This window comes from Oncorhynchus keta, chromosome 1 (genome assembly GCF_023373465.1).
Source record: "Oncorhynchus keta strain PuntledgeMale-10-30-2019 chromosome 1, Oket_V2, whole genome shotgun sequence".
NCBI lineage: Eukaryota > Metazoa > Chordata > Actinopteri > Salmoniformes > Salmonidae > Oncorhynchus > Oncorhynchus keta.
The window spans coordinates 23,391,782-23,406,051 of record NC_068421.1 but is presented as its reverse complement, the minus strand read 5'-3'; the positions used below and the strand labels follow the sequence as shown (position 1 = coordinate 23,406,051).

The window sequence follows — 14,270 nt, the reverse complement described above, 5'->3', positions numbered from 1 at the left end:
CAACATGGATATGACTGGAAACAACATGAATATACCAGTAAACAACATGGATATGCCAGGAAACAACATGGATATAACAGGAAACAACATGCATATGCCAGGAAATAACGTGATACGCCAGGAAACAACATGATATGCCAGGAAACAACATGCATATGCCAGGAAACAACATGATATGCCAGGAAATAACATGGATATGCCAGGAAACAACATGGATATGCAAGAAAACAACATGCATATGCCAGGAAACAACATGCATATCCCAGAAAACAACATGGAAAATACCAGGAAACAACATGCATATGCCAGGAAACAACATGATATGCCAGGAAATAACATGGATATGCCAGGAAACAACATGCATATGCCAGAAAACAACATGATATGCCAGGAAATAACATGGATATGCCAGGAAACAACATGGATATGCCAGGAAACAACATGGATATAACAGGAAACAACATGCATATGCCAGGAAACAACATGCATATGCCAGAAAACAACATGATATGCCAGGAAATAACATGGATATGCCAGGAAACAACATGGATATGCCAGGAAACAACATGGATATAACAGGAAACAACATGCATATGCCAGGAAATAACGTGATATGCCAGGAAACAACATGATATGCCAGGAAACAACATGCATATGCCAGAAAACAACATGATATGCCAGGAAATAACATGGATATGCCAGGAAACAACATGGATATGCCAGGAAACAACATGGATATAACAGGAAACAACATGCATATGCCAGGAAATAACGTGATACGTCAGGAAACAACATGATATGCCAGGAAACAACATGGAAATACCAGGAAACAACATGATATGCCAGGAAATAACATGGATATGCCAGGAAACAACATGGATATGCCAGGAAACAACATGGATATAACAGGAAACAACATGCATATGCCAGGAAATAACGTGATACGCCAGGAAATAACATGGATATGCCAGGAAACAACATGAATATACCAGTAAACAATATGGATATGCCAGGAAACAACATGGATATGCCAGGAAACAACATGAATATACCAGTAAACAACATGGATATGCCAGGAAATAACATGGATATGCCAGGAAATAACATGAATATGCCAGGAAACAACATGGATATGCCAGGAAACACCATGAATATACCAGTAAACAACATGGATATGCCAGGAAACAACATGGATATGCAAGGAAACAACATGGATATGCCAGGAAACAACATGAATATACCAGTAAACAACATGGATATGCCAGGAAACAACATGGATATGCCAGGAAATAACATGAATATACCAGTAAACAACATGGATATGCCAGGAAACAACATGGATATGCCAGGAAACAACATGAATATGCCAGGAAACAACATGGATATGACTGGAAACAACATGAATATGCCAGGAAACAACATGGATATGCCAGGAAATAACATGAATATACCAGTAAACAACATGGATATGACTGGAAACAACATGGATGTGCCTGGAAACAACATGGATATGCCAGGAAACAACATGGATATGCCAGGAAATAACATGAATATACCAGTAAACAACATGGATATGACTGGAAACAACATGGATATGCCAGGAAACAACATGGATATGCCAGGAAACAACATGCATATGCCAGGAAACAACATGCATATCCCAGAAAACAACATGGAAATACCAGTAAACAACATGGATATGCCAGGAAACAACATGGATATGCCAGGAAGTAACATGAATATACCAGTAAACAACATGGATATGCCAGGAAACAACATGGATATGCCAGTAAACAACATGGATATGCCAGGAAACAACATGGATATGCCAGGAAACAACATGGATATGCCAGGAAACAACATGGATATAACAGGAAACAACATGCATATGCCAGAAAACAACATGATATGCCAGGAAACAACATGGATATGCCAGGAAACAACATGGATATGCCAGGAAACAACATGGATATGCCAGGAAACAACATGGATATGCCAGGAAACAACATGAATATACCAGGAAACAACATGGATATGACTGGAAACAACATGGATATACCCGGAAACAACATGAATATACCAGTAAACAACATGGATATGCCAGGAAACAACATGGATATGCCAGGAAACAACATGGATATGCCAGGAAATAACATGAATATACCAGTAAACAACATGGATATGCCAGGAAACAACATGGATATGCCAGGAAACAACATGGATATGCCAGGAAACAACATGGATATGACTGGAAACAACATGGATATGCCAGGAAATAACATGAATATGCCAGGAAACAACATGGATATGCCAGGAAATAACATGAATATACCAGTAAACAACATGGATATGACTGGAAACAACATGGATGTGCCTGGAAACAACATGGATATGCCAGGAAACAACATGGATATGCCAGGAAATAACATGAATATACCAGTAAAGAACATGGATATGACTGGAAACAACATGGATATGCCAGGAAACAACATGGATATGCCAGGAAACAACATGCATATCCCAGAAAACAACATGGAAATACCAGGAAACAACATGGATATGCCAGGAAACAACATGGATATGCCAGGAAATAACATGAATATACCAGTAAACAACATGGATATGCCAGGAAACAACATGGATATGCCAGTAAACAACATGGATATGCCAGGAAACAACATGTATATGCCAGGAAACAACATGGATATGCCAGGAAACAACATGGATATGCCAGGAAACAACATGGATATGCCAGGAAACAACATGGATATGCCAGGAAACAACATGGATATGCCAGGAAACAACATGAATATACCAGGAAACAACATGGATATGACTGGAAACAACATGGATATACCAGGAAACAACATGAATATACCAGTAAACAACATGGATATGCCAGGAAACAACATGGATATGCCAGGAAACAACATGGATATGCCAGGAAATAACATGAATATACCAGTAAACATCATGGATATGCCAGGAAACAACATGGATATGCCAGGAAACAACATGGATATGCCAGGAAACAACATGGATATGACTGGAAACAACATGGATATGCCAGGAAATAACATGAATATGCCAGGAAATAACATGAATATACCAGTAAACAACATGGATATGCCAGGAAACAACATGGATATGCCAGGAAACAACATGGATATGCCAGGAAACAACATGGATATGCCAGGAAACAACATGGATATGCCAGGAAACAACATGAATATACCAGGAAACAACATGGATTTGACTGGAAACAACATGGATATACCAGGAAACAACATGAATATACCAGTAAACAACATGGTTATGACTGGAAACAACATGGATATGCCAGGAAACAACATGGATATGACTGGAAACAACATGGATATACCAGGAAACAACATGAATATACCAGTAAACAACATGGATATGACTGGAAACAACATGGATATGCCAGTAAACAACATGGATATGCCAGGAAACAACATGGATATGACTGGAAACAACATGAATATGCCAGTAAACAACATGAATATGCCAGTAAACAACATGGATATGCCAGTAAACAACATGAATATGCCAGTAAACAACATGGATATGCCAGTAAACAACATGAATATGCCAGTAAACAACATGGATATGCCAGTAAACAACATGAATATACCAGTAAACAACATGGATATGCCAGTAAACAACATGGATATGCCAGTAAACAACATGAATATGCCAGTAAACAACATGGATATGACTGGAAACAACATGAATATACCAGTAAACAACATGGATATGCCAGGAAACAACATGGATATGACAGGAAACAACATGAATATACCAGTAAACAACATGGATATGCCAGGAAACAACATGGATATGACAGGAAACAACATGAATATACCAGTAAACAACATGGATATGCCAGGAAACAACATGGATATGCCAGGAAACAACATGGATATGACTGGAAACAACATGAATATACCAGTAAACAACATGGATATGACTGGAAACAACATGGATATGACAGGAAACAACATGAATATACCAGTAAACAACATGGATATGCCAGGAAACAACATGGATATGACAGGAAACAACATGAATATACCAGTAAACAACATGGATATGCCAGGAAACAACATGAATATACCAGGAAATAACATGGATATGCCAGGAAACAACATGAATATACCAGGAAATAACATGGATATGCCAGTAAACAACATGAATATGCCAGTAAACAACATGGATATGCCAGTAAACAACATGAATATGCCAGTAAACAACATGGATATGCCAGTAAACAACATGAATATGCCAGTAAACAACATGGATATGCCAGTAAACAACATGAATATACCAGTAAACAACATGGATATGCCAGTAAACAACATGGATATGCCAGTAAACAACATGGATATGCCAGTAAACAACATGAATATGCCAGTAAACAACATGGATATGCCAGTAAACAACATGAATATACCAGTAAACAACATGGATATGCCAGTAAACAACATGGATATGCCAGTAAACAACATGAATATGCCAGTAAACAACATGGATATGACTGGAAACAACATGAATATACCAGTAAACAACATGGATATGCCAGGAAACAACATGGATATGCCAGGAAACAACATGGATATGCCAGGAAACAACATGGATATGCCAGGAAACAACATGGATATGACAGGAAACAACATGAATATGCCAGGAAACAACATGGATATGCCAGGAAACAACATGGATATGCCAGGAAACAACATGGATATGACTGGAAACAACATGAATATACCAGTAAACAACATGGATATGACTGGAAACAACATGGATATGACAGGAAACAACATGAATATACCAGTAAACAACATGGATATGCCAGGAAACAACATGGATATGACAGGAAACAACATGAATATACCAGTAAACAACATGGATATGCCAGGAAACAACATGAATATACCAGGAAATAACATGAATATACCAGTAAACAACATGAATATACCAGTAAACAACATGGATATGCCAGGAAACAACATGGATATGACAGGAAACAACATGAATATACCAGTAAACAACATGGATATGCCAGGAAACAACATGAATATACCAGGAAATAACATGAATATACCAGTAAACAACATGAATATACCAGTAAACAACATGGATATGCCAGGAAACAACATGGATATGCCAGGAAACAACATGGATATGCCAGGAAACAACATGGATATGCCAGGAAACAACATGGATATACCAGTAAACAACATGGATATACCAGGAAACAACATGGATATACCAGTAAACAACATGGATATACCAGTAAACAACATGGATATGCCAGTAAACAACATGGATATACCAGGAAACAACATGAATATGACTGGAAACAACATGAATATACCAGTAAACAACATGAATATACCAGTAAACAACATGAATATACCAGTAAACAACATGGATATGCCAGGAAACAACATGGATATACCAGGAAACAACATGAATATACCAGTAAACAACATGGATATGCCAGGAAACAACATGGATATGCCAGGAAACAACATGGATATGCCAGGAAACAACATGGATATGCCAGGAAACAACATGGATATGCCAGGAAACAACATGGATATGCCAGGAAACAACATGGATATGCCAGGAAACAACATGGATATGCCAGGAAACAACATGGATATGCCAGGAAACAACATGAATATACCAGTAAACAACATGAATATACCAGTAAACAACATGGATATGCCAGGAAACAACATGGATATACCAGTAAACAACATGAATATACCAGTAAACAACATGGATATGCCAGGAAACAACATGGATATGCCAGGAAACAACATGGATATGCCAGGAAACAACATGGATATGCCAGGAAACAACATGGATATGCCAGGAAACAACATGAATATACCAGTAAACAACATGGATATACCAGGAAACAACATGGATATACCAGTAAACAACATGGATATACCAGGAAACAACATGAATATGCCAGGAAACAACATGAATATACCAGTAAACAACATGGATATGCCAGTAAACAACATGGATATACCAGGAAACAACATGAATATACCAGTAAACAACATGAATATACCAGTAAACAACATGGATATGCCAGTAAACAACATGGATATACCAGGAAACAACATGAATATACCAGTAAACAACATGGATATGCCAGGAAACAACATGGATATGCCAGGAAACAACATGGATATGCCAGGAAACAACATGGATATGCCAGGAAACAACATGGATATGCAAGGTGCTGACACCAAATAATGTGTCATGTAGTGTAGTTCGGATTAAATGTAAATAATATGTCCAAGTATGGAGTAAGAACACCGACAAAATACAATTTTACCATAATCATTCAAATGATTACATAAACCTACAGTGGGTTGTTTATGCCAACATGACAGCTACAAAAACATGTTTGTCCAGAGTGCATGATTTCATGAGGGGTGTCAACATATTTGGACAGGACGAGTCAGAGCTTCCAAGAAAACTTGGCTGATCCAGATTGACACATGTGCATGGACTTGGGACAGTGTCCCTGACTGGGGTAATTGCAGCCACATCGAGCTGTATTTTCTATGAGAGCACTGGGAGCCTTGTTATTGCCTTTAGAATACTACCTTGTGGCACAATTGTCACTCTAATTGAATGATTTATACATTTAGCTATTGCACCCAGCAAGATTATTACTGCTTGCCTTCTGTCCAGACGATCCCGACCATCCTAGTGCTGCCAGTGTAAAGAAAATGGGGAGGAGTTAGAGTCCATCTCATTAACTTAGGCAACATCATCTTATTAGTATAACAGGCTCAACATGCTGCCCGTTGTCCTGATTATGTCTGGAATGTAGGAAAGAACATTAGACAATGGTTTTCTCTTTACAGATCGGGGAGGTGCTGGATGTGTTGTAGGGGAAACCGGCGCACAAAGTAACTAAATAACTCAAATTAGAAACCACAATGTGCTAATGCTTGATTAGTGTATCTACTTGCCTAGGAAGCTTTGAGTCAATAATTTGTAGTTTTATTGACAAAAATGTTTCATTCCGGCCGAATTCTACATTTTCTTGCCGCCTCTCTTTTAAAAAGAATGATTGACATGTGGAACATTCCCTATGCATCTAATCATATATCATTTTTTATCAGTAAGAAATGGTCTTTTGATTGGCATTGTCATTGACAATAATTATTGTATTTTCTCACAAGAATCAGATTAGACTCAGACTTGTAATGGCTGTACATTGTAACATTTGTTAAAATGAACTCATTACCTAAATTCAATGATATTTTATATGATATCTAGGCACATTCACATAATGATATAAAATGTCACTTCTTTACATACATTTTACCAGTACTACTAAGATACTACCTTAGATTTAAAAAAAAGTAATATTCATGCTTTTAAATGCTAAAAGTATCTTACGTAAAATATATTAATTTGACTACTCTGTTTTAGGTCAATATATATACAGTACCAGTCAAAGTTTGGACACACCTTCTCATTCAAGGGGTTTTCTTATTTTTACTATTTTATACATTGTAGAATAATAGTGAAGACTTCAAAACTATGAAATAACACACGTGGAATCATTTAGTAACCCCAAAAGTGTTCAACAAATCAAATGTATTTTATATTTGAGATTCTTCAAAGTAGCCATCCTTTGCCTTGATGACAGCTTTGCACACTCTTTCCATTCTCTCAACCAGTTTCACCTGGAATGCTTTTCCAACTGCCTTGAAGGAGTTCCCACACATGCTGAGCACTTGTTGGCTGCTTTGCCTTCACTCTGCGGTCCAACCCAAACCATCTCAATTGGGTTGAGGTTGTGTGATTGTGGAGGACAGGTCATCTGATGCAGCACTCCATCACTCCTTCTTGGTCAAATTGCCTGTACACAGCCTGGAGGTGTGTTGGGTAATTGTTCTGTTGAAAAACCAATGATAGTTCCACTAAGCGCAAACCAGATGGGAAGGCGTATCGCTGCAGAATACTATGGTAAACATGCTGGTTAAGTGTGCCTTGAATTCTAAATAAATCACCAACAAAAGCACCCCCACACCATCACACCTCCTCCTTCATGCTTCATGGTGGGAACCACACAGGCAAAAATCATCTGTTCACCTACTCCGCGTCTCACAAAGACACGGTTGAAAAAGAAAACTCTCACAAAGGACAGATTTACACCAGTCTAATGTCCATTGCTTGTGTTTCTTGGCCCAAGCAAGTATCTTCTTATTATTGATGTCCTTTAGCAGTGGTTTCTTTACAGCAATTCGACCACAAAGGCCTGATTCATGCAGACTCCTCTGAACAGTTGATGTTGAGATGTGTCTGTTACTTGAACTCTATGAAGAATTTATTTGGGCAGCAATTTCTGAGGCTGGTAACTCTAATGATCTTATCCTCTGCAGCGGAGGTTACTCTGGGTCCTCATGAGAGCTTCATCATAGCGCTTGATGGTTTTTGGGACTGCACTTGAAGAAACTACAAAAGTTCTTTACATTTTCCGGATTGACTATCTTCTGAATACTACCCCTACCTTGTCACAACAAAACTGATTGGCTCAAATACATTAAGGAAAGAAATACCACAAATTAACTTTTTAACAAGGCACTCCTGTTAATTCAAATGAATTCCAGGTGACAACCTTATGAAGCTGGTTGAGAGAATGCCAAGAGACAAATCAAGACAAAGGGTAGAATCTCAAATATAAAATATATTTTGATTTGATTTACGCTTTTTTGTTTACTAAATGATTCCATATGTGTTATTTCATAGTTTGATGTCTATAATTCTACAATGTATAAAATTGTGAAATAAAGAAAAAAAAAATGAATGAGAAGGTGGATCCAAACTTTTGACTGGTACTGTACATCCCTAACAGATAAAATGAACATATTTTTTGTCCATACTGTATAGTGTATTTTTGATCCAAATATCAGTTTTAAATCAGAGTTTTCAATTACCCCTTATTTTTTACCAATGAAGACTGTGTTACAATTAATACAGCAGTCTGTTACAATTAGCCCCATGAGAACTACAGGGGGGTAATAGAACTGTTGTTGCTGTGTGTTATGGTAGCTAAGATATGTGCGTTGTTTGGGTAAAAATATTATGAAACTAAAGGACCTCAAATAATATTTTCAAAATAAGAAAAAGCCTAAATGTGTTATATTGTGCCCTGGTCTCCCCTACACATCCACTGTGTTAGTACATAATCAACTGTGTTAGTATATAAGCGACTGGTAGTACAGTGTTAGTACACCGACACCTGTGTCTGACAAGGAAACAAACACAGAAACTGCATCAAAGCCCAAGGAGTTGCAAAGGTAGCGTACTGTCGAAAATGACAAAATACAACCCTCTCTCCAGAAATAACCTATAAGTTTGCCTTGTTTTTCTAAGCCAATGCCCTTTTTGTTTCTTTGGACACACTTGTTATTTCTTGTTAGAGGTGGTGAAGGGTTCCCCTAAGTCGCCAGGGAAACTGTGTTTCCTGATGGTCGAGGGTACAGAAAACAAGCAATGCATTCTTCCTCTTAATGTGTTTGTACACTCACTGTGTCATTGCATTCTGTACTGTGATACTGCACACAGTCCTCAATGGGAAATACATGTAACAAAAAATAATACATCATATTGGACATGCTAGATCACCAATTCAAAGACACACTATAACAAGACCCTCAGCAACAAACAAAGCTTTTTAGTCAAATTGTCAGTTTGATTGACGGTAGCCGATGAAAGCTCTCCATGTGCTCTTGCTGTCTCCTGTTATTTGAGCAGGAAGGAACATGATGATGGGGATTATCAGTGATTCCTCATGTCAGTCAGTCACTCAGTCAGGCCACCATCAGGTTCCCTGCTCCTTCAGATGACCCTCATTGCTCTGTAGTCTACTGCATACAATATGGATGGCTTAAATCTCCAACACTTCCACAATGCTGCTACAGCTACATGCATACAGGGAGGGAGGGACTCAGGACAAAGATGGCAATCTTCCTTCATGTTAGGATCTTTATCAGCATGAAACATTTTTAATCTTTCATTATTATGTCTCTGTTTGTGCTCCTGCTGCAAGCACCTCTTTGAATTTCTATTGAAGGGTGTAATCAAGCATGGAGAGAGAGAGAGAGACATAAATATGATTTACCGTGGGCTTCAGTGATGGACTGCTATTCCTAACACATGCTGTGGAAGGACTCCCGTTCATTATCAAAATCCTGGTTTTGTCCCTGCTTGTTTTGCCTCTTTCTGCTTTGCTGTGTGACTTGTCATATACAGAGACAACATTCAAAGCATCCCTTTATTTGATCCCTCTGTGGCAGATGACACCGGTATTCAATCCTTGGATGATGGATGGAGAAAAGAGGGAAAATAAAAGAGAGAGGGAGAATTTCCCCGGCTTCATTTTCTGTCCTCTCCTCAGCTCAGGATCACACACAGATACACGCAAGCAAGGGGGGATGTCAGAGAGAGACGGTGATGTGTTTTGCTCCGTGGTCGTCCTTCTCCCCTCTCTATCTGTCCCTCCCTCTTTCTTCCTCTCACTCTGTCTATCCCTGTCTCTGTTGCAGCGACTCAGCGGTTGTCTTAGAGGCAGACTGTGCTGTGCTGTCGTAACGGGGGAGATGTCTCTTCGCGTGTAGAGACATCTGTGAATGTGTTTATGTGGGACAAAAGTAGCCTCTTAGCCGAGGCAGAGACCCCCCTTAGTAGAGATGGTCTCGCTAATGGCATGTACCATTAAGGCTCAGAGCAGGGTGGGCTGCAGCAGAGAGAGAGGGAACAGGGAGGGGGGATAGTGAGAGGCAGGCAGAGAAAGGAAGGAAACATGGTGAGCTGAGCGTATTCCTCATCTATTCTCACCTCACTCCTTTCTGGAAGCTTTCTCCTTTTCCTCTAATTTATTTTTACCTTTTCCATGAGAGTATCCTTGTTATGCACACTGTTTCCCTGTCAATGATCCAGCCAGTTAACCATACTGTATGTAAATCCCCCTACCACTACCGAGGCTGTTTTATCACAAAGCCTCCAACCCCATTTTCACACTGCTACATGTATGGCTTCACTTTCAGAATTCCCCATCCCCAATAAATCTGTGGATTTTTTCAGGGAAATTCTCTGAATTATTGCATAACAGAGCGTATGTTGGACAAACCCAATATTTTGGCATACATCTATGTATTATTTCTGGAAGAACTGTAATTGTGTCGCAAATAAAGCATACATACACACGACTGACTGCACAATCAAACACGTGTGCGCACACACAAACATACGGGCTCCAGCACCCGACTATGCACATGGGCACCATTAGATGGAAAAATATTGTGGATGCAGTGTATTGTAAGACTCTCATCTCAAACGTTATGACAAGCTGTCAGTACGTACACTCTAAAATCAGATTTAAATAGCTAAGGTAATAGCAATAATTGTCAAGGATTATCCTTGTCGTCATCATTCATAACATAATTTTTCCATGAACATATCAAGCAGTGTGTTTACAGAGAGAACCAAAAAGAAGGGAAGTGTGTGTCTGCTTCAGAGATGAGACAGCGTCTGTTGTGAAGATTTAAAACCCAGCACCACCACCTCGGCTCGGCCTCCCTCCTCAGAACAGTGTGAGCAGCCTGGCTCTCTGAGGAACTCAACTAGGTCACCCAGCCCAGGAGAGGATACTGCTGTCAGGCCAGAGCAACACAGGGAGGCCCCTGCCCATGGTTAGTTTGGGTCTCAGACTAACATGTCAGCACCTGTAGGGGCAGGACCATAGAGACGCAGCCTATAGCGGCAAGAGCTAACAATGGCCCCAGGTATCCCCTAAAACCCTCCTCTAAGGACCCTTCAGTTCACACAGATCTACAGATCCTTGAGAGCTCTCATAGTGCACAGGAAAATGGACGCTCTGGGATGAAGGATATCATAGAGAATGTGATTACAGATTAAGATTACAGTAACTCCTCATCAAACAAAGTCTGGGCCAAGGTGTCACTGACATTATTTTAGGTAAGCCAACAATCACAATATTACTGAAAGGGTGGTCACTAGAATATATATTCGTTACAGGGATTATATGTTTTGATTATTAAATGTTTATTGTTAGTGTATGGTTTAAATACACAAGATTAATTTTGAATTCATTGCCTGAGATAGAAAATGTTCAAGGTTGAGAGAACAATAGGGATTTCAACCTGGATGAAGCAAACATAACCTCACAGAAAGCGCCATTAATGCAATGATATTGGAGAGATTGTAAGCTCCAAGGAGCAGCAGAGAAAGCGCTCAGATAAACTAATGATTGTGTGATACATTTCACCGAGAAGCGTCAAGCAGTATTTCGGGCTTGATCTCATCAGAGCTTTGGACTTGAGTCACTCCATGTTTCACATGGTGGGGGAGAAACATTTATTTGATAGATGCATGCTTTGGGGATCTACTGATGCCACAGGAATGGGAAAATATTATATGAAACATAAAGGGGCTGTTTTATGTGAGAGACTCATTTTCAGTCAACATTTTAAAGCAGTTGTTGTTTGAGAGGTAATAGAGGATCCTTTGGAGCAGCTTTTGTCCTCTCTTATCCCAAATGAAATAATGGGGCCACATACATAAACCCAGATATTTAGAGTGATGTATAATGTGAAAATCTGAAGCAGTTTCCAATCAGACTCAAATTGAGATGGCTACATACTCTGTTTTTTGAACTATCACACATATTTTTCCACACCAGATTTTTCTGTCTTAAACATTCAAAGGATCAGTGATCCTACTTGTTGTTTATTCACAGGGCATGTCTACACACATGGTGCCTCTGAGCTTCGGTAGATATGAAGGTCATGTGTGAGGTAAATATATTAGTACTTCCATCTGAGTCTGATCCGCAGGTTGGCATTTATTGTAATGAATCTTGCCCTGGAGGCATCTCTGCAGAGTGGTAACTTGTTGGATTTTTCACTGGACTTTTCATCGGGGCTCTTAAATCTTTCAGCGCCCATTATTGCTTTGGGGGTGGCTTTCCACTTTTTGGAGGAGTGTGAGTTCCCACAAGCCATCTGTTGTGTTTTTTTGGCTTAATGTGAGAGGGACATGAAGACATTGGAGCACCACAGGCAATACGGGTGGTGTTCACATGAGGAAGGCAGGAACAACAGATGGAGAAGGCTCTGATATGATGTCGCATACATTCTGAAAGTGGTCCCGGCGTCTTTGACCCATTGATTTTTAATGCTCTGACATTTTTTCCTTTGAAGAATAAGCACTCAAATAATGAACTACTGTAGAAGGCATGCTTTGTAGTACTTTAATCAGTTTTATTCTTCATCTATCTTAGTCTTATAAAAACTATACCAAACACCTCTATACAAAAATGTGTCTTTACAATAGGCTACAAAGGTGATCTATTGAAATCAGGGTTGGAATTATTTTACAATCGTTTAGTACGGAACAGACCCCCCCTCCACTGTTCTGACCAGCAAAACAAGGTTCTGAACCAGTTCAAAGCCAATTGTTTTTACCGGTTCATATCTTTCCTTTCAGTTCCTTCTTTAACCTGTGAAATCAACAGGTTTCTTTTTTACATTTAGCTCATTAAATTATTTCACCAATCAGTGAGGATAGATCAGGCAAGCTAGTTGTTTACATGCGTGATGGACAGACTAGCCTATGCTGCAAGAGGTGACTGAAATGTTGCGGGTGGGGAGAGAGCCAGAGAGGGTTGAGGAGGAGGCTTGAAGCTCTGGGCATCTTGTTATGACATGCATTATCTGAATTAGGTCTACAGAATTATACCTAGGAGGAGAGACTTCTATGGAGGAACTGTGAATGTCCTTTGAGCTAGCTAGCTAACAAGCTTGTGTGTGTAGAGGCACCAGAATTAAAAACACATCTTACCTTTTTGTAGTTAATAACTCCAACATGAAATGAGATAGCTCAGCCTATAGTGTCATTAACTAGCATTGAAAAAGTGAATCCCTTCATCCCTAACTAATTAAAAATCTCTCTCCCTATCTTCTGAATCAAGCTTGTAACGTCAGTACAGTAGCCTATGCTTCGAAGGGGGAGGTGCAGGTAGCCGAAACACGCACACACTGGCAAATATTTTCAGCTTGCAGGCAGATGTTGGAATAAGTTTCTGAGTGGCAGAGTAAGTGCTTTGTCGCATGTTTTTGTGGGATAAAAAATGCCTGGAATGTAAAATAACGTTATTTACTGGTTCGCATGCTTTTAAA

General features: G+C 39.3%; 1 protein-coding gene across 5 annotated transcripts in view; it reads right to left on the bottom strand.

The window, feature by feature from the left end:
* Positions 1-10,691, bottom strand: part of LOC118396535 (galactosylgalactosylxylosylprotein 3-beta-glucuronosyltransferase 1) — a 122,357-nt gene extending 111,666 nt beyond the window's left edge. For 4 of the 5 annotated variants that reach the window (XR_008136485.1, XR_004828221.2, XM_035790938.2 and 1 more), the window contains exon 1: positions 10,193-10,690. The gene's annotated coding sequence lies outside the window, so the exon portion shown is untranslated. Of the gene's footprint in view, positions 1-10,192 lie in introns of all 5 variants that reach the window. The other variant, XR_008136492.1, reaches the window with a different exon arrangement.
* Positions 10,692-14,270: the final 3,579 nt, after the last annotated feature.